The sequence below is a fragment of the Lycium barbarum genome, chromosome 7 (assembly GCF_019175385.1).
Source record: "Lycium barbarum isolate Lr01 chromosome 7, ASM1917538v2, whole genome shotgun sequence".
Taxonomy (NCBI): domain Eukaryota; kingdom Viridiplantae; phylum Streptophyta; class Magnoliopsida; order Solanales; family Solanaceae; genus Lycium; species Lycium barbarum.
In genome coordinates, this window is record NC_083343.1 from 59,454,352 (window position 1) to 59,476,580 (window position 22,229).

Here is a 22,229-nt window from a genome sequence, read left to right on the forward strand (position 1 = left end):
ATTGAGATTAAGAGCTAAAAGCAAAGTGACAGTTAAAAACCTTTAAAATAAAGTCGAAGAGTAACACATGATGCTGAAGATTCCAGAATATGGACAGTACAGTAGAGCAATGTACGGTTATTGAAGTAAAATAATGCTACACCAAGGGAAATTTCGTTTGACTCGTAGAATCAGCGAAGGGTTTACAGGTTACCAGAGGCACGAAATACTCCAGGGATAGTAAAGTCTAATAAATCGACGAGGGACGTCTGCACGTTATAAAAATCTTATTTAAAGATTAAGAGGTTAGATGAAGTGAACGATACATCTTAAGGGAGTAACTATAGAAGAAGAAAGAGACGAGTTAAGACTAAGTGCAGCAGGGAGAGAGTAATATTTCAGTGGAAGAGCTCGCAATACAACCATCAACCAACTACAAAATGAAAGGGAGAGTAAAGACAACGACGTGGAATTACCACCTCGATAGGCAAGGGCAAGAACAAATATTATGGAAATGGTTACTGAGAGAGCTGGAATGCGTTATAATAAACTGAAGGGATCAACCAATGAAGGAGGCATGTGCAGGGCATAATTCAGTAAAAGAACGTTTAAAGAAGTATTGGAAGTGCAGAATTAGTTTAACATTCGAGGACGAATGTTCCAAAGGGGGGAAGGATGTTACACGCCAGAAAATTTCGTGTTACTAAGGCGATAGACGGCTCAATGTGAGCTCGAGGAGGAGCAAATATCACAAGTATAAAGAATGAAATTCTACTGTAGTAGCATGAGTATGATATTTGGAATTCATACAATATGATTGGAATAATATGTAAAAAGATATATAGCCCTGGTAACCGTAAGCTGAGGAGGGGCCCACATGATGGGATTTTTATAAAGGACATATGATAAGTGATATGGACAATATATGTGAAGTTATACAAAACTCAAGAAGGACCCTTGAGCCAAATCCAAGTGTAATCCCTCCAAAAAGATGTTTTTATGTTACGTTTTCGAGTGATCGGACTTCGGGAGGCCATAACCCCATCATTATTTGGAAATTTGGGAAACCTCCTAAAATGAAAGTTGTAGATAATTGAAATACCTTTCCCACCATAGGTCATGGGCCTGTATGTGACATCGGGATAAAGAGTTATGGACATTTTAAGGCAGAAAGGTCAAGCTGGGCAGTGAAATCGGCCCAACCCGATTCCAATCCGGGTCAGGCCCATTTCCCTTGTTATTTAAGGGAAGTTTCAGCCTTCTCCTCCTTATTTTCAGACCAAAAAGACACAGAAAATTCTACAGAGAGAGGGAGGAAAGCCTTAGAGATAACAACAAAGTGTTAATCAAAATTCGAGCCCCGAATCCCGAAGCTCATGAAGAGAAAAGTGTTGTACGTTGCGTTGTCTTCAATTTGAGCTAAAAATCATCTAAGAAGAAGAGGGTTGACGTGGTTGCTGCATACTTAATGTAAGATTAAGGTCCCTTTTTCATTGTTAATAAGTTCATTTAGAGTTTTAACAGATTAGAACGGAGAAAATAGCGTTATAAATTCGTTTGTTGTTTTATTGAGATTTATGGATCGGTGGCTGTTTTGTGACAATATTTTGGGGTTGTTTGGTGGTTGTTGAGAATGGTTTTGGGCTGTAATATCGTGGGATTGGCTGTAGTTGTTGTGTTTGTTGTTATACTATAGATATACAAAAATAAAGAAGTGTATACAAGCATTGGTATACGAATGTATACTGGGCTGTTTTTGAAGTGATTTAAGAATGGATTTAATTCTAGTTGGATATGAAATTGTTGGTGTTGTTGTTGTTGGTATTTTGATTGATGTTTGGCTATATTGGAATCTCGAGGATTGTTAAGTTTTCAGGGGAAATGCTGCCCGAATTTCGTTAAGTTTTATTCGTACTTGGATTGGTTAGTAAGTGATATGGATGATCTAACTATGGCTTATGTTATCTTAATTTTAGACCTACGAGCTCGAGAAGTAGACGTTGGACATTTAAATAAGCGTTAAAGGTATGTAAAGCTAACCCTTTTTTCTTTTTGGCATGATCTTTATGAAATAAACAGACGACGTATATATATGACTCCAAAGAAGATCCTATTCTTAGAGCCACTAGGATGGCTAATGTTCTTGACTTCCAGAAGCTATTTCATTATGTCTTGATACGTGTATATGATTCCAGAAGTTCTATTTTGATATAATACATAGTGACATTCGAAGGGTACTTGATATGACTATTGTTTTGATTTTCAAATGATGGGTCATTTTGATTATTCTATTGAGTCTCAAATATGATTTAGTTTGCATATGGTTGCTCACTACTCTGCTCGTGCATGCCTCAATATATCTTTCACTGTGTCCCGGGACAGGATATGTTATCATTCACAGTTTCATTGCATTGTTCACCGAGTCCCTCACTAGAGGGCCGGGTACGATATATATATATATATGTATATGATGATGTGATGGTGTTATGATGTGATGGTGTGATGGTGTTATGATGTGATAATGTGATGGTGTGATGATGTGATTATGGCGCCAAGGATGGTATATGGCGACCTTATTCACCGAGTCCCATAATGGGCCGGACATGATATATGATATTGATATGCATGATTTTCATCTCATAAGACAAGTGTATTGACATTTTAAAAGTCATACTTGTTTCCGGTAATCTCTATTTCAGTTATGATCCTCTTTATTGTGTTCATGCTTTATATACTCAGTACATATCTCGTACTAACCCCCTTTCTTCGGGGGTGGGGGGGGGGGGCTGCGTTTCATGCCCGCAGGTACGGACACTTGATTCGGTGATCCCCCAGCCTAGGATTTCCAGTCAGCTGTCTTGGAGAGCTCCGTTGTTCCGGAGCCTACACTTTTGGTACAGATCTTCTGATCCATATATATATATATATATATATATGTTTGTCCAGGGGTACGACGGGGCCCTGTCCCGTCATATTTCATTGTTGATACTCTTAGAGGTCTGTAGACATGCGTGTGGGTTGTGTATAAGTTTTGTTCAGCTGTGTCTATACGATGTGCTATGGATATGTTCGTCTGTAGAGGCAGCCTTGTCGGCTTGCATATGATATGGTGTTCGTCTGTAGTGGCAGCCTTGTCGGCTTGCGTATCATTTTATGATTTGATCAGCTGTGACTCCTCAGGAGACAGTTTATCTTGACATATATACATAATGACGTTATGAACCTTGGAGTTCTTTTACAAGTTTCCATATTGTTCTTAGATTAAGTTTGACTATATCCAACAGGTACGTATACGAGCGTCCAGGTCGGGCACTAGTCATGGCCCACGGGGTTGGGTCGTGACATAGACTGACAAAGAATACGAGTATATGATGTTTTAATAAGAAGGGGACGACGTTTGACGACCCTGAGTAAGATTTCAAAGGTAATTGCAATAAGAGATAGGTTATGCTCCACAACGACTACTTATGGGTCCTGAAAATGTGAAAAAGTTGCAGATTTACACTTTGGCCCAGTTGATCGTAAAATGAAATACGGACCGTAAAGTGGTATACGGCCCATAAACTACCATGTCGTATTTCAACTTACAAAACTTCAACTTTCTGCCAAATGATCAAATGGTTAAATACGACTTAGAATATGGACCGTAAATCGAAATACGGCCCGTAAACCGTGATCGTAAATCACCATGACCTCCAGCATACCTTTCTAGTTCTGTTATGCTTAAATAAGACCACGAAATACGGCCCTCAAACTAGAATACGGACCGTAAAATGGGTTTACGACCACTGTGCACTTCAACTACTGTTCATTCCGAATTAGATTTTAAGTCATTAAAAGGAGACCCAAGCTAATTAAATTCATTGCATTTCCACGATGCTTCTCTTTAGAAACCTCTAGAATATTCTCCACTCTTCATCTACAAGAAAACAAAGGAAATCAAAGATCAATATCAAGAATCCAAGTGAATCAAGTGTATGAAACTCATCAAGGTTCATCCAAGTTAAGAAATTTCAAAAGAAGCAAACTAGGGTTTTGGTTCAAGAAGAGTAATACCACTCAAGGCTTGTTTCTACAACATCTAAGGTAGGTTTTATGGCATTTACATGTTATTTAGGGTATGGAAGAGTTGAAACACTTAGATTATAGAAGGATGTAAGAAATGGGCCATGAAAGTGTGAATAGTAGCAATGTTGAGTAAAGGTTTGAATTGAGCCATGATCATTCATAATTTGTGATTATGAAAATGCTATGAATGACATTTAGAACATCGAATAAGTGTCCTATGTGGAAAAATGCAACGATGAACCATTGCCATGATTATGGAGAAATTGAAGACAAATTGTGAAATACAGATGTTGTAAATGAATGATGAGTGTTGTCTATCATATTGAGAATGTTGTTATGAACGTTTGAGAGTTGACATAGAATGTGGGGAAAGTAGTATAAACAAAGGAAGTGCTGTCCAATTTTCTCTAGAAATAGTAGAGCGTTCTTATAGTCGACAAACTAACGTTAATGCGAATTCCCTCTTGAAGGTAGAAACGTGACATTGAAGGAGGACAAGCGAACGATAGCTTAGTTAAACGTAAAAGGTATGTAAGGCTTATCCCTTCCTTCAAAGGCATGAATGTTCCAAGTTTTTCCATGATCCTCCTATATAATGGAGCTTATGAGTCCGTAAATATACTAAACTACATACGAGCATGACAGTGATGGTGATGAGTTAAAGTATAACGATTTGAGAGTTCATGATATTATTGCTCACACTCACCTTATGTATTATTTCCTTCAAGGTGAGGCAGGCTACTCCTAAATGTTCATAATATAATCGGGGGTTCACGACCTTATGTTACCCCGATGTAGTTATGGTCGTCTTCAAAGTTTAATGTGCTTCCTAATGATAAATGTGAAATAATGCTAAGTCATGATATGTCTATAAGATGATCAATGATGCTAGCTTATAATATGCCTATGTTATTTATGAAAATGCCGAGCTATGATAAGATTACGATATGTTCATGACACGTGTAAAACTGATGGATTATGACTGACGATATGACGATATGATTTCACCGCGCCTAGATGGCCGGGCATGTCACCGCTAAGGCGGGCTGCATATGATTCCACCGTGCCTTAATGGCTAGGGATGTCGCCGCTAAGGCGGGCTGCTATGTTTACACCGAGCCTAGAGGGCCGGGCATGATCACCACTAGTGGGAGGCCTATGATAGTTACCTAGACGTGGGATAACGATGAGGATTGTGATGTGACGAGATATGTGATGTGATGACATATGTACTATGAATATGTAAAATATGATATAAGTACGAAATGTATTTGCTTACGACACTCTTGCAGGTTATATCTTTCTCTTATGGCTCGCGATCCTCCTATTATATTTATTTCATTCTTGTCTTACATACTCAGTAGAATGTTCGTACTGACGTCCGTTTTCTTTGGACGCTGTGTTCATGCCCATAGGTAGACAGGGAGGCAAGCTTGAGCCAGCTCGTAGGAGCTGTTAGCCGATTGAAAGCACTCCTTTGTTCTGGAGCTGCTTGATTATTCTTTTGTGTTCATTTGTATATGTGGGTCCTGTCCCGTCTACATGTCTAGTACTCCAATAGAGGCTCGTAGATACGCAGTGTCGGTTATGTGGTTTCACGAGGTTGCCATCATGTATATGTGTGTGTATATATATATATATATATATATATATATATATATATATATTATTTTGATAGCCTAATGGCTTATGTATAAAAAGGGGTAATATGTCTGAAATGGAAGATGATTTCCTTAAAAATTTAGTGTAAAATTGATAAAGAAACGTCGGATGAGTATAATAAGTAATAGAACGAGTGGTGCTCGGTGGTTAGCCCCGGGTACCCGTCGCGGCCCCTAGTTAGGTCGTGACAGTTCTCATCACTCTTAAATACTCATTTAAAAGTGGAAAAGAGCTAAAGATCGTGCCTTTATTGCTTAGCTTGATTGTTTATTGTGTTGCATGTCATATTCATGCTTGTTATAGTATCTCATATGCATTTGAGGATACTTGTGAAAGGTCCGACGTAAAATGATTCCGGATGGAGTGATGATGGTATTCTGCGCCAGATTGGCTATATGATAGATAATATGGGCCTAAGGCCTAAGTAGTGTGATTGAAAATGTAAAATGGCTGAAACCGATGTGCTTTGGGAGATCTAAGAATGTCGAGTTGGTATATGGACCTCGCAAGTCCCCCATGGGTTACGATTCATTAATGTTCTAACGTGTGGGTACCGGTTGATGGAAAGGCCTTGCAATGCATAAAATTTGCATATAATTGGTTGCTTGTGTGTATGTCTTATTTGATTTGTGGATTGGGTTATTTTAAATGGCTTTTGATACTTGACAGACTTGAGGATTTAGAAGCTTCACTTAGGCTTATAACCTGATATTGTTGTGATTTATTATTACTATAGACTAATAGCGGTTAAGTGTAGAAGTAGTAATCGTAGGACAACCCTCATCTTCGTTTTCATAAGGGTCGGTAGACAATGTTGCTTAGTACCCGTTGTTCTTTGTACTCACGCTGCACTTGCTATACTTTTTTTGGTTTGCAGATTCTATACCTATTACCAGCTGTCCACAAGACTACTCGGCTACTCATTGAAGAGGCTATCCGGAGAGTTCGGGGTGTGCTACATGCCTATCCGTAGCATTGAATCTTCTTCATCTATCTTTTTTTCTTGTTCTTTGATTTCAAACAGTATTGAGTACTACTTCAAACTTGTATTCATATTTAGCAGTACTTTTACTAGTGACACTAGATTTGGGGATGGTTTACTTCTAGTTTCTCGTATTTGTGTTACTGGGGATAGTTAAGACTTATAATTGACTTGTATGTTTATTTCCGCATTATTCTTTTCTTCTTTCGCTTTAATTTGGGTTGTGGATAGCTTACTGACTCGGGGGAGTCAGTGCCTTCACGGCTCCACAATTTCGGCCATGTCAATTAGTCTAATTAAACCAACCATGACACTTTAATTAATGTCAAAAGTCTCAACTTACTTGAATTGAAGCTCCACAGTCACAACAAAGCCTTGCCTTTTTGTAGAGCCTCCGAATGATCCCAATCTGTTCAAATACTTATTCTGCATTAGAACATGAGTCTGCAGACACCCATTGTCACGACCTAATTTACTAAGTTGCGGGGGCACCATCCATTTCCCACCTTAGTAGGCGAACCCTTATCCAATCATTACTCCATACAATAAGGAATAAGAAAAAGAGAAATCATGAGTCTTAATCATACAAATATAAGTAAAGTGCAGAAATCATAAATACAACCCCCAGATCTAGTCTGAATAATACAAGTGCACTAAATGAAATGTCTCGAATATACAAGTCTCGAAATAATAAATTTGTTTCTGAATAGGAAATAAAAACAGTAAAATAGAAGAGTCTCCGAGTAGCGGCTATCAGATGCTCACCCTAGAATACTCACAAGTCTGCCTCATAAATCAGTCTCGCGAAGTGGAAATGGAACCTGTTTCAAAATCCTACACCACAAAAAGGAGTGTAGCAAGGTAGCATCAGTACAAATGACACGTCTGAGTAGGCATCATAGGACAACAATTAACATATACAAAGAAAGAGACTAAAGAATAGACATGCTCACAATCAGGTATACACACCAGGAAATCCAAGAATAACAACTCAAGTACATGAGGATCAATAACTGAATCACAACCTATGGTGAAACACCTAAACACAAGTCTCGCCAAGTTTCCCACGATTCCTCAGAATAAGTATAAACGCTAGTATAGCTAACAATAGTAATCTGTAACCTCAATTCTCAACCTAGGAGAAAGTATCTACTCCTCGAATCCATCAATTCCCAAATATATATTAATCAGGCACACGACGATATCAAATCAGTAACCAACCCAAAAGTCAATGTTCACGAGCACCGTATAATACGATAAATAACCACTACCAGAAATCAAATGTATGAGTGAATCGAATATGAATGCAATGCAATGCAATGATACACACATGCTCCAGGCGAATTATATCTACGCCTAGTTAGTCATGACCAATGGGGGACCCACAAAGTCCATGTACCTGCTGCGGCGCACAACCCGATCCAATATATATACATATACATATATACTGCGGAACGCGCAACGGTCCAAAATAGGTTTAATACATATTGTGGCGCGCAACCCGATCCAATATATGTATAAAGTATGTTGCGGCACGCAACCCGATCCAAATGCATGAGTATAAATGTATGAATCAATGCCAATGAGAATCTATCGATATCAATGGTGCCACACATGGACACATAGCACGAGAATCTGTCAATATCAATTGTGTCACACATGTTGTCACGACCCAAACCGGAGGGCCTCGATTGACACTCAAGACCTACTCGGCTGAGTGTCATACTATCACTACATTCGTAAGTCACAATCTTATGTGAACCTTTAAATTATGAAATGACGCTTCTGTCAAGTAAGACATGAAAACCTTTTAATAAAACTCTTTCATCATGTCAGGGACTTCTCCCTTATCGTTTAGTCAAAGAAAACCTTTAGTCACAACAAAATCTTTAAATCAATGCATATGAACACATCGACCTATGCGGCCGGCTTACACAACTGTCGACATCTCGACACACTATCCGCAGGACACTGTCTACAAAGTCTCTAACATGAACCAAGATACCATAACATAGGTCGGGACAGGGCCCCGACGTACCCATAATGCGTATGACATATATATATATATATATATATATATACATCTGTACTCCGACATGGCAATACTCCGAATAGAAATGGAGTTCACCAAACTAGCTCATAGCCCGGAAACATCCTATAGTGAGTGTCTTCTGCTCATCTATCTCCACCTGTGTGGCATGAAACACAGCGCCATCAGGCAAAGGGACGTCAGTACGAATAATGTACCGAGTATGTAAGGCAGAAATAAAACAACATATCAAGATTCAAAGGACGAGAAGAATTTAGGAGTCAACACGTACCTGTGACTGTCGCTAAGGACCATGAATATGCATAATGTACTTTTGAAAACATGTATATATGTGTATGCACCTTTACCCATTTGCTTCATCGAGCTTCGCCCCGTCGGGCATCATATCATAATGGCCCCATCGGGCAGCCCCTACGGGCATCTCAATCATCATATACCAGCTGATCAGGTGGTTTGCGTATATAACGCCATAGCCCTTTCCCCTTCCCCAGAAAATCATGATACAACTCCCTTCGGGGTAACTTTTATGTCAAAATGGGAACTACTTCTCCTTTTCATTTGTCTCCTTCGAGACTTAAAAATCAAATATGAAATGCATATGAATAAAGAAACCTCATGAATGTCCCCTTTGGGATTTAGACACCATCATGGAAACATACAACTTATGGATGCCCCTTCAGGACTTAAGAGGTCAAGGATACGCTAAATCCTATACCAACTAGGAGTAGAGTCTTTGGAACTCGCTTGCTTACTCTGTTCGTTCATGAGATAAGGATCATGCAAAAAGAACAGAAAGGACAGCCTTAACATACCTGGAAGCTCGTTTCTCGACATTCCAACCTACCTCATGTCTTGAAATCTACATATAAAACCATTCATACTATTGTTAGGCTCATCGTCATATGCCTGTCTTACGCCTTCAATTTAAATCCTTTTAAAATTTGTCGAAATTTGGGCAGTATCTCCCCTGTTTATATCCCTACCCCGAAATCACACTACCAACAACCAAAAACAACAATAACAACACTAACATCAACAACCTCATTATCAATACCAATATACTCCATTCTATCGTAAAACTTCTTTTCATAATTAATCTATAACAACAACTTGATACAACCCCTTATACACTCGTATACGACAATTCCTTAACATCATTAATATCCCTCATAACATTATTATGCTCAAAACATACTAATAATTATAACTCAAGTAAATTCACAACTCAAAATATCATCAAATGCATATTTGAACTTTTCCTCCAACTTTCTTCTCCTCAAATCTTAAAGTTACCAAACAAACTCATAAACAGGAAACTAATATGAAATCTTACCTCAAAATTCGAGAACACTTCAATTCCATGGTTTCTCCATCGTAAAAATACTCACTCAAACATCTTCAAGAAGAGGAGGCAAGTGCAGACCTCACTTGGAAACCCTTAACCACTTTGATCCTTAGTTTAGGCTTAGAAATATTTTGGAATATGTTTGGAGAAGTTTCTATGGCTTCCTAGGACTTGGGGCTATGCTAAAAATTAAATAAAAATGACCAAAATTATCATATAGACTTGTTGGAATATTCATGTCTATTCTTGAAGTTGGAGGAACGTTCTAGAGGATTTGGGAAGGTTTGGGGAGGTTTTGGATATTAGATGAATGTTGTGGGAAGTTCTAGAGAGGTGTCGAGATGAAAAATAGTGAAAAATTAAATGATTAGATGACTTAAGGGGTACATATAGTAGTCCAATTCGGTTTGGGGCTATGGGCCGAAATTGGTGGGCTTTTAAATGATTTCTAGAATTTCCACGTAGGTTCGCTGGCTTCTGGCAGTTCGTTTTAAAACGCCCATAACTCCCTACTCCGATGTATTATTGATGAACGGTTTGTTGCGTTGGAAATTAGACTCGACGAATTTCATTTTAGGCTCTTGAAACACCTCAAAACTCCTGATATACCAGGACATATACCTCTCTGAAGTCGACCCAAAATTGTCCCCTATCTTTTCTCCAAAATTCCAACAAACGTAATTTCCTTAATTCGCTTGTCCTTCAATCCTTCCATAGCTTATTATACGAACTTAAACCCTCATAACCATAAGATAGGCGCATATAATATCATATATCCTTGAAGGTAACTCCACTGTCCATACTTAAAACAACCAACTACTAACGAATCTCAACGTACAAAACTACGGGGTGTAACAACTTAGCCATAGTTCAACACACTTACGTTCAAATTTTATAAGTTCTTCTCCGAAACTACGGGGTGTGACACATGGACACATATCACGAATAAATCACTTACTTTACCTTTACAAAACAATGCCTAATAATTACAATCACACAACAATACCAAGCCCAGCTCATATTAGAGTATCATGAAAGACGAGAATGAGTACAATGCATAATATCAATGAATAATGATAACTTATCAAATCAATCGAGCCACACATGGACACATATCTCAATCACAATATCAATATCTTAGCTTTATTTTCTTTTCCAACAACCTCAACAATGATAAATATTCTCCAAATCATAAGCAATCACTAAGAATCAACTCAATAATCAATAATGTGGCGACAAGCCAACAACTCACAATAAGGAAACAAGCCATTGTACACAATAAGGCAAAACGATATAGTCAAAAACAATACCAACCAAAGTATTCCAACCGAAACTTCATACCCGAGGGTTTATATGCTTCTCCAACAATCACCAACTCTACATATGATTTGCTAACCAAAGCCTGGAACGCCGAACAGGAGCCACGAACCGTCAAACATTAGCCTTGCCTTTTCTTTGCGCCTCTAAATACTCAAAGTCTATTCATATTCGAATGTTATATTAGAAGTCATGAAGAACAACACCCATATTGCTAAACTTCTAGTTAGGTAAAATTTTAACCTAAGGAATTGGGGAAATGAGCCCACAAGGGTAATACAGGAAATTGAAAGATGGAATATGTAATTCAAGCACTAGGTGATCTGGCACGATCCAACCGGAAGGGCCATGATGGGCTCTCAGACCTAACGTAACGAACACCTCTTAACATACTTCTCATGATTTGTTATATCCCGTATTTTGCACATTCAGATATTTTAAGGTAATTGCGACAAGTTAAGGGCAAGGCAATATTTTGATCTTGTTTAATATATAAGTTGTTTATGAAAATATTGATGTGGAAATATTAAGAAAGGATAGGGATAAAAAGGAAAATTCACAAGGTGGTTCATGGTAATATTGAGGAAGGCTAAGGGAAAATTTGGAATTAGGAAAATAATTTTTCATGAATTCCAAAAAAAAAAAAAAAAGATAGTCTTGAATAAAAAGGCCAAGTGGGCCATCCAAGTTGGGTGGGCCAAAGCCCACATGGGAGTTTAATAAATGTGAATAAAGATGACCCATTTGCTCATTTTTCATCTTCATCCTTAGAGAGAATTCAAGAATCTTGGAGAAGGCAAAACCAAAGGGCCATTCGGCCATGCTTAATCAAACAAGAAACTTGGAAAAAATTGATCAAAAAAAAATATTTTCTTCTAGCTAAACAACCAATTGGAAGGTCCCTAGCAAAGTGAAGTAGTCATTGGAGCAAGTAAAACATCTATTCTTGCAAGCTACAATTCCTAGCCAAGTGAGAAGTTAAGGGAAAAAAGGTAAGATTTAATCTTCTTTTATATGTTATGGATGGTTGTGTATGTTGTAGTATGTAGAAATGGATGAAATTCATGAAAATATGGATGTATGTTGTGGCCGTGTATATGTAGTGTGTGGCCGTGTATGTGTTGTATTGTGTAGGGATGATGGACTAATTTTATCTAGTATTTTGGTTGTTGTTGTAATGGAATCTATGATGAAAAATGAAAGTTTAATGATTCTAGTTGAAGTTGTAATGGTTGGAGAGTTGTTTTAGAAGCTAATGTGATTTGAATATAGTCTCTTGTGTTTATGGAAAATAATGTTGTTAGTGTGTGAATTGTTGGTGTAGTTCATGAATTTGAAAGAAGGAAATATGTTGTTATTGTTCTTGTTGCATTTGGAAGGTTTCGGGTGGAATGGAGTTTTGGTTGGATTGTTTTGAATATTGTGTGGATTGTTTGAAGTGTTCTTGAATATTGTTTGAATGGTTTCGGATTAGTACTTGAATATGTGAGCTATTATGAATTGAACATAAATGAAACGCCGTTGAAGTTTGTAGAAAGAATGTTGCTAACGTTGGAATGCGTTTTGAATTGACTGTTGGTATTGTTGTTGATAATTTGGCCGAGTTGAATCCTCGGATTTGTTGTTGATGATTTTACCGAGTTGAATTCTCGGGGTTGTTGTATTTACAGGGGAAATGCTACCGAAATTTCTGTAAATAAAGTGTTGGTTTAGAATTGGGCACTTAAGTGTTCATGGCTAATGTTGGATATATACTAATATTGTTGTAGATCTTGCGAAGCCAAAGACTTAAGTTCGGATTAGCTTAGGAAGCGGGCAAGCTTTGTAAGGCTTACCCTTTTGTTTCTTTTGGCATGATCCTTATGAAACGAACATACGACTTAGATGTATGATTTCAAAGAAACTCCTATTCTTAGAGCCACTAGGAAGGCTAATATTCTTGATTTCCATGAGCCATTTCATATGGTTTTGATACGAATCTATGATTTCCAAAAGTTCTATTGGATATGTTTCCGAGCTTGTGTACGATTCTTATTTACCTATTGATATGAGCATACTTAGTATGGTTGAGTTTATTGCATGATTGGATAACGAGCCAAGTATAAGAGCTCATGTCCCTAAAATGGTTCTGTAAGTATTAATGTTTCTAACTTTTGCATAGAGTCTTTGATCGCTTTGGAAACATTCGTAAAGGTTCTGTGGTAAACGTGTCCATAACTTTCTCATACTAAACCGGATTGACTTGAAACGTGTTTACGAACCTCAAGTGTCGGTTTGTGTACTTACCTATCGAGTCTTGATTTGTGTGCATATGGTTTCTCACTACTCTGCTCGTGCATGCCTAAATATGTCATTCACCGAGTCCCGGGCCGGGTATGGTATCGTGCGCACTCCACTACATTGTTCACCGAGTCCCTCATTAGAGAGCTGGGTACGGTATATGTATATGATGACGTGATGAGATGATGACATGTTACGGCGGCCAGGAGGGCATATGATGATTTGATTCACCGAGTCCTTCACTAGAGGGCCGGGTATGGTATGTATATATGTATATGCATGATGATATGATAGCATGCTGACATGATGATATGACTTTATTCACCGAGTCCCTCACTAGAGGGCCGGGTACGGTATATATATGATATATGATGTGACATGCATGACTTTATTCACCGAGTCCCATAACGGGCGGGGTACGGTATATGTATACACATATTGATGATGACATAATGACATAATTTTATTCACCGAGTCCCATAACGGGCCGGGTACGGTATGTGGTATTGGTATGTTTGATTCTGTTTCGTACTGCACAGGTATAGCGGTTTCTTTATTATCATACTTGTCTCTTGGAATCACCATTTCAGTTATGATCTTTTCAGTTGCATTTCATGCCTTACATACTCAATACATATTCCGTACTGACCCCCTTTCTTCAGGGGCTGCGTTTCATGCCCGCAGGTACAGACGTACACGTGTGTGACCCGACAGCTTAGGCCATCCATTTTGCTACTTCGGAGTGCTCCCTTGTTCTGGAGCCTACATTTCGGTACAGACTCTTCCGTTGTATATATGTATGTATATATTCAGGGGTACGGCGGGGCCCTGTCCCGTCATATGATTCTGTTGTCTTTGTTAGGGGCCTGTAGACATGTATGTGGGCATGGGTCGTTATTGTTCGGTTATGTCTGTGTGATTTGCTTCTTAAGCGGTTCCATTTGCTATGACAGCCTTAACGGCTTGTATGTATGTATACGTATGTATGTGTTTTGGACGATATGTATTACGACAGCCTTGATGGCTTCTGTATGATATGTTTGTCATATGTGACCGCTTAAGACGACATCTGACCTTTGTATCTGTATAAGTCAGTGTATGCCGAATATGGATAAGCCATTGGTATGCCGAGTTTGGTAAGTGAGTGTGTACGGGTGCCCAGCTCGGGCACTAGTCACGGCCCACGGGGTTGGGTCTTGACAAAAGTTGTATCAGAGCAGTTCGTCCTCGGAATGTCACAGGCCGTGTCTAGTAGAGTCTTGTTTATCGGTGTGTGGTGCACCACATCTATAAATAGGAAGCTACAGGACATTTAGGATGTTACCCTTTTTTCGATCTTAGATCGTGCGATAGAGCTGTATTATCAGGATGGTCCCTTTCTAATAAATTGCTATGTTTACAGCGATGCCTCCGAAGAAAGCCACAGCTGCCCAGAAGGGCAAGTCAGCAGCAGTTGGGGAGACTAGCCTGGCTCAGAGAGTTACTCGGGCCCGTGCCCAGACTACGCCCGAGATTACGCCCCAGTCAGCGGGCTCTGCTACGCCATCATCATCAGAGGAACCTAGAGCAGCAGCCGCTGCCGCTAGGGATCAGGGGGCGGATCCACCATTAGCTCCGGAGGCTCCAGCGCCTGAGCCTCCAGCTCCTCAGCCAGGGGCGAAGGATAAGGGGATGAGAGACGCAGTACAGTTCTTGACTAGACTAGTAGCTGGGCAGGCTCGCAGACGCGGCCTAGGGGGTGATGATGTGGATAGATATGACAGCTGAAGGGTTCGTGACTTCGTGACTTGTAATCCCCCGGAGTTCTACGGATCAAAACCCTAGGAGGATCCCCAGGACTTTATTCGACAGATGCAGCGTACGCTGAGGTTAGTCAGAGCTTCTAAGACTGAGTCTGTCGAGCTGGCTTCGTATCCATTGCGTGATGTAGCGGTTAATTGGTATGAGTCCTGGGAGCTGTCTAGGGGTGAGGATGCTCCCCTAGCGGTGTGGGCCGAGTTTATAGAGGCCTTTCTTGGCCACTTTCTGCCTCCCGAGGCGCGGCGAGCTAGGGTTAACAGATTTCTACTATTGAGACAGAGGGGCAGAAGTGTTCGGGAGTACAGTTTAGAGTTCGACTCTTTGGCTAGGTATGCACCGACTATTGTAGCCGATATGACTGACAGGATGCACTGATATGTGATGGGGTTGGATGATTACCTGATTGATAGCTGTATGGCGGTGGCATCTCAGCCTGGGATGGATATTGCTCGGGTGCAGGCATATGCTCAGGGGATGGAGGATAGACGTAGAGGGCGTCAGCCCGACAGAGATTATGACCGGAGCCAGCCCAAGAGAGCTAGATCAGCTGGTTATTCTGGGGAGTTTCGAGGCGGGCAGCCTCAACAACATACTAGAAATCCTTCTCAGCCAGCACGGAGTGCACCCCCACAGTCTACTGGTAAGAGACTTGATAGCACAGTACATTCAGAGGCTGGTTAAAGCTCCAGGGCCTCGGGTTGGTAGTCGAACAGAGGGATCAGCCAGATGAGGCCACCTTTGCCTCGGTGTTCTCGTTGTGGTAGGCCCCATTTTGGGGAATGTCGTTTTGCTACAGGTTCTTGCTTTATTTGTGGCCGTCAAGGCCACGTTATGAGGGAGTGCCCGTTTAGGGGTGGTCCAGGTGGTTCAGCCCAGCCCACTGGGTCAGTTGCTGGCTCATCTTCTCCTTCTGTAGTCATGCGCTCTACGGAGCGGGGCATGCCTACACCAGCAGGTCGCTATTGGGTTTGCCTGTCGTTTCCGAATCGATAGAACCGTTTGAGGTAGCCATACATACAGATGAAAAATGAATATTGAGGATTTAAAAGGCTAACCCAATAACTGTATAGTTATAAGAGTAAAAGATCCTCTCTAGATCGGAGTGAGATACGTTACGAGAACCTTTCGGGAGTGGTTAAGACCCCGACTTACCCAAGATTACGTGATAAAGGTCGTGCGGAGAAGTGGATGCAATTATACCGGCATTAACGCACCGAAATGCATTAAAGTTTCGAGGTTAAGCGTGCTAGGGTGAGAGAAATTTTAGTATGGGTGACCCCCTGGGAAGTGTACTAAAAGTTCCATAAATGTAGATATAAGAGACAAATGTGAAATTAGGGTAACCTAAAGGAAATTAAAGTATGCGGAGTGGTTAGAATCCTTAAAGAGGTCGCGTAGGCTAAGGCGGACTGGACCGTTACAGAGGAAGAAAGCGCAACGCAGCTCTGGAATCAAAGTAAGTTGAATAGCGCTTGGAAATAATTTGTAAGCAAAATGGTAGTAAACGTATATGTATGCATATGACATCCCATTTATGACTGTACCGATCAGTAGGTGGACCCCAGTAACTAGTGTTGCGATGTATGGGAGACGTTAATTGAACGGAGATCAAGAAACAAAACAAAAAATATGGTACAGATGTTACGAGGTAAACTCATACTGGTCCCATCACTGGTTAAAGTTGGAAAGTCCTAATACAACGATATCCGGGAGCGGAACGAAAGTGAGAATGTGGAGGTTAAGGAGATCTGAAGTGTCGGTAATGTCAAAGGAAAGGAATATGAGTGAGTAAAGCCTCTAAAGGAAACGACAGGCAAAGCATGAAACTATCTGAGTAGAAATTCGAAGAACAGGTCTGTAAAAGAATTAGAGTGTGATAGTAAGGGACAAAAAGGGGAATAGATCTGAGAAAGGTTACCGGTGAACATAGGACGAGCATATGGGAGTACGAAGGATACTTTAATAAGTTGGCGATAGTAAACTGATTACTTGCCAAGGGAAGGACAAGGATAGTGAGTTGGTGCAATTGATAAGAAAACCTATGACATGGGATGAGGATTCATATGAAGACCGAGGAAATTCGATTATCGAGAAAATAGAGTGAAAGATAAGGAATAGGTAAGAAGGAAAGGAAAACATGGCCGAATCCTCTATTATAGAAGGATATAATTACACAAGGATAAATGCGTAGCCATATCGATATGGTTGCTTCGAACATAGAGAAGCCTTCCTGGAGGGTGACTTAAGAATGGAACCGATTCGCGCGTATAAAAGAATACCTTGCGAATTTCAGAGCCGACGCTACAAACAACAAGAGAAGAAAGCTACTCCCTAAGAAAGGCTAAGGATACTGATGGCTTGATCGAAGGAAAAAGAGAGTGGTTAGGAAGAAAGTAACTGGAAACGGTTACGCATCGAAAGGTTAATGACACTGTTAACCATAAAGGACAGAGGTACGTCAAAGTAGAAAAAGTAAGCGTCGGAAGTGGATACCCTTATAAGTATTCCGATTAAATACGAGAACGTAGTTAGCAAAGAGATAGACATGACAGACTCCGCAATAAAGGAACTTCAATTGTGAGAAGATCGCGGAAGGCGAGGGTTACTTAAAAGGGCATAGGTATATATATAGGTCCTCTAAATAAAAAGGGGGGGGGGGGGGAGAGCACACTAGACTTAAAATGAATTATGATGATTCAAGCTCCATAAAAGAAGATTTATTAGCTCGGGGTAGAGTTCGGAGTATATTGGCATATTGTAAAGGTTACGAAAGGACGTAGAAATGAATTGGCAAATAAGTGTACCATAAGGTAGATATAGAGAGAAAATATGGATGACACCTGGAGGGGTCAACAAATATAAAAGGACAGCCCGAAGCGGCACCATATGAGGCTCTGCATGGCAGGAAGTGCAAGTCACCGATCGATTGGTTCGATATTTACAAAACTAAGTAAATCGGCTCAGATGAGATTCAGCAGGCAGTCGATAAAGTGAGACCCATACGGGAACGGTATTTGATAGAAAAGAGATCTTCCCGAAGTGTTATGAGACCCCACAAGGTTAGTTTAACATTTGAGGACGAATGTTGTAAAGGGGGGGAGGATGTTATATCCCGTATTTTGCACATTCGGACATTTTAAAGTAATTGCGACAAGTTAAGGGCAAGGCTATATTTTGATCTTGTTTAATATATAAGTTGTTTATGAAACTTTTGATGTGGAAATATTAAGAAAGGCTAGGGGTAAAAAGGAAAATTCACAAGGTGGTTCATGGTAATATTGAGGAAGGCTAAGGGCAAATTTGGAATTAGGAAAATAATTTTTCATGAATTCTAAAACAAAAAAAAATATAGTCTTGAATAAAAAGGCCAAGTGGGCCGTCCAAGTTGGGTGGGCCAAAGCCCACATGGGAGTTTAACATAAGTGAATAAAGATGACCCATTTTGCTCATTTTTCATCTTCATCCTTAGAGAGAATTCAATAAGCTTGGAGAAGACAAAACCAAAGGGTCATTCGGCCGTGCTTAATCAAACAGAACCTTGGAAAAAATTGATCAAAAAAAATTATTTTCTTCTAGCTAAACAACCAATTGGAAGGTCCCTAGCAAAGTGAAGTATTCATTGGAGCAAGTAAAACATCTATTCTTGCAAGCTACAAATCCTAGCCAAGTGAGAAGTTAAGGGAAAAAGGTAAGATTTAATCTTCTTTTATATGTTATGGATGGTTGTGTATGTTGTAGTATGTAGAAATGGATGAAATTCATGAAAATATGGATGTAAGTTGTGGCCGTGTATATGTAATGTGTGGCCGTGTATGTGTTGTATTGTGTCGGGATGATGGACTAATTTTATCTAGTATTTTGGTTGTTGTTGTAATGGAATCTATGATGAAAAATGAAAGTTTAATGATTCTAGTTGAAGTGGTAATGGTTGGAGAGTTGTTTTAGAAGCTAATTTCATTTGAATATAGTCTCTTGTGTTTATGGAAAATAATGTTGTTAGTGTGTGAATTGTTTGTGTAGTTCATGAATTTGAAAGAAGGAAATGTGTTGTTATTGTTCTTGTTGCATTTGGAAGGTTTCGGGTGGAATGGAGTTTTGGTTGGATTGTTTTGAATATTGTGTGGATTGTTTGAAGTGTTCTTGAATATTGTTTGAATGGTTTCGGATTAGTACTTGAATATGTGAGCGATTATGAATTGAACATAAATGAAACGCCGTTGAAGTTTGTAGAAAGAATGTTGCTAATGTTGGAATGCGTTTTGAATTGACTGTTGGTATTGTTGTTGATAATTTGGCCGAGTTGAATCCTCGGATTTGTTGTTGATGATTTGGCCAAGCTGAATTCTCGGGGTTGTTGTATTTACAGGGGAAATGCTGCCGAAATTTCTGTAAATAAAGTTTTGGTTTAGAATTGGGCTCTTAAGTGTTTATGGCTAATGTTGGATATATACTAATATTGTTGTAGATCTTGCAAAGCCAAAGACTTAAGTTCGGATTAGCTTAGGAAGCGGGCAAGGTACGTAAGGCTTACCCTTTCTTTCTTTTGGCATGATCCTTATGAAACGAACATACGACGTATATGTATGATTTCAAAGAAACTCCTATTCTTAGAGCCACTAGGATGGCTAATATTCTTGATTTCCATGAGCCATGTCATATGGTTTTGATACGAATCTATGATTTCCAAAAGTTCTATTGGATATGTTTCCGAGCTTGTGTACGATTCTTATTTGCCTATTGATATGAGCATACTTAGTATGGTTGAGTTTATTGCATGATTGGATAACGATCCAAGTATAAGAGTTCATGTCCCTAAAATGGTTCTGTAAGTATTAATGTTTCTAACTTTTGTATAGAGTCTTCGATCGCTTTGGAAACATTCGTAAAGGTTCTGTGGTAAAAGTGTCCATAACTTTCTCATACTAAATCGCATTGACTTGAAACGTGTTTACGAAACTCAAGTGTCGGTTTGTGTACTTACCTATCGAGTCTTGATTTGTGTGCATATGGTTTCTCACTACTCTGCTCGTGCATGCCTAAATATGTCATTCACCGAGTCCCGGGCCGGGTATGTTATCGTGCGCACTCCACTGCATTGTTCACCGAGTCCCACATTAGAGGGTCGGGTATGGTATATGTATATGATGACATGATGAGATGATGACATGTTACGGCGGCCAGAATGGCATATGATGATTTGATTCACCGAGTCCCTGACCAGAGGGTCGGGTACGGTATGCATATATGTATATGCATGATGATATGATGGCATGCTGACATGATGATATGACTTTATTCACCGAGTCCCTCACTAGTGGGCCGGGTACGGTATATATATGATATATGATATGACATGCATGACTTTATTCAACGAGTCCCATAACGGGCCGGGTATGGTATATGTATACACATATTCATGAGGACATAATGACATGATTTTATTCACCGAGTCCCATAACGGGCCGGGTACGGTATGTGGTATTGTTATGTTTGATTTTGTTTCGTACTGCATAGGTACAACGGTTTCTTTATTATCATACTTGTCTCTTGGAATCACTATTTCAGTTATGATTTTTTCAGTTGCATTTCATGCCTTACATACGCAATACGTATTCTATACTGACCCCCTTTCTTCGGGGGCTGCGTTTCATGCCCGGGGGTACAGACGTACACGTGTGTGACCCGACAGCTTAGGCCATCCATTTTGCTGCTTTGGAGTGCTCCCTTGTTCTGGAGCCTACATTTTGGTACAGACTCTTCCGTTGAATATATGTATGTATATATTCAGGGGTACGACGGGACCCTGTCCCGACATATGATTTTGTTGTCTTTGTTAGGGGCCTGTAGACATGTATGTGGGTCATGGGTCGTTACTGTTCAGTTATGTCTGTGTGATTCGCGTCTTAAGTGGTTCTATTTGCTATGACAGCCTTAACGGCTTGTATGTAGGTATACGTATGTATGTGTTTTGGACGATATGTATTACGACAGCTTTGATGGCTTCTGTATGATATGTTTGTCATATGTGACCGCTTGAGACGACATCTGACCTTTGTATCTGTATAAGTCAGTGTATGCCGAATATGGATAAGCCATTTGTATGCCGAGTTTGGTAAGTGAGTGTGTACGGGTGCCCAGCTCTGGCACTAGTCACGGGCCACGGGGTTGGGTCGTGACAAAAGTGGCATCAGAGCAGTTCGTCCTCGGAATGTCTACAGGCCGTGTCTACTAGAGTCTTGTTTATCGGTGTGTGGTGCACCACATCTATAAACAGGAAGCTACAGGACATTTAGGATGTTACCCTTCCTTCGATCTTAGATCGTGCGATAGAGCTGTATTATCTGGATGGTCCCTTTCTAATAAATTGCTATGTTTACAGCGATGCCTCCGAAGAAAGGCACAGCAGCCCAGAAGGGCAAGTCAGCAGCAGTTGGGGAGACTAGCCAGGCTCAGAGAGTTACTCGGGCCCGTGCCCAGATTACACCCGAGATTACACACCAGTCAGCGGGCTCTGCTACGCCATTATCATCAGAGGATCCTAGAGCAGCAGCCGCTGCCGCTAGGGATCAGGGGGCGGCTCCACCGTTAGCTCCGGAGGCTCCAGCGCCTGAGCCTCTAACTCTTCAGCCAGGGGCGGAGGATAGGGCGATGAGAGACGCAGTACAGTTGTTGACTAGACTAGCAGCAGGGCAGGCTCGCAGACGCGGGCTAGGGGGTGATGATGTGGATAGATATGAAAGCTTAAG